We start from the raw sequence: 400 nt of genomic DNA on the forward strand, positions 1-400 counted from the left end.
CTGTATAGCTATTCACTCTACTCTGATAATAGCATCCAAATTTTCCTTAGTGAATTATAATCCACCCCACCTGCTTTAAGTTTATGTTTTTTTTTTAATTGAGCTATAATTGACATAAAACATTAATATTAATTTCAGGTATATGACATAATAATTTGATATATGTATATATTGCGAAATGATCACCACAGTAAGTCTAATTAACATCTGTCACCACAAATAGTTACAAAAATTTTTTCTTGTGACGAGAACTTTTAAGATGTCTCTTAGCAACTTTCAAATATGTAATACAGTATTATTAACTGTAGTCACCAAACTGTGCGTTACATCTCATCACTTATTTATTTTATAACTGGAAGTTTGTACCTTTTGACGTCCTTCACCCATTTTTCTCACACAA

The sequence above is a fragment of the Pteropus vampyrus genome, unplaced genomic scaffold (assembly GCF_000151845.1).
Source record: "Pteropus vampyrus isolate Shadow unplaced genomic scaffold, Pvam_2.0 Scaffold311, whole genome shotgun sequence".
In the NCBI taxonomy this organism is placed as follows: Eukaryota; Metazoa; Chordata; class Mammalia; order Chiroptera; family Pteropodidae; genus Pteropus; species Pteropus vampyrus.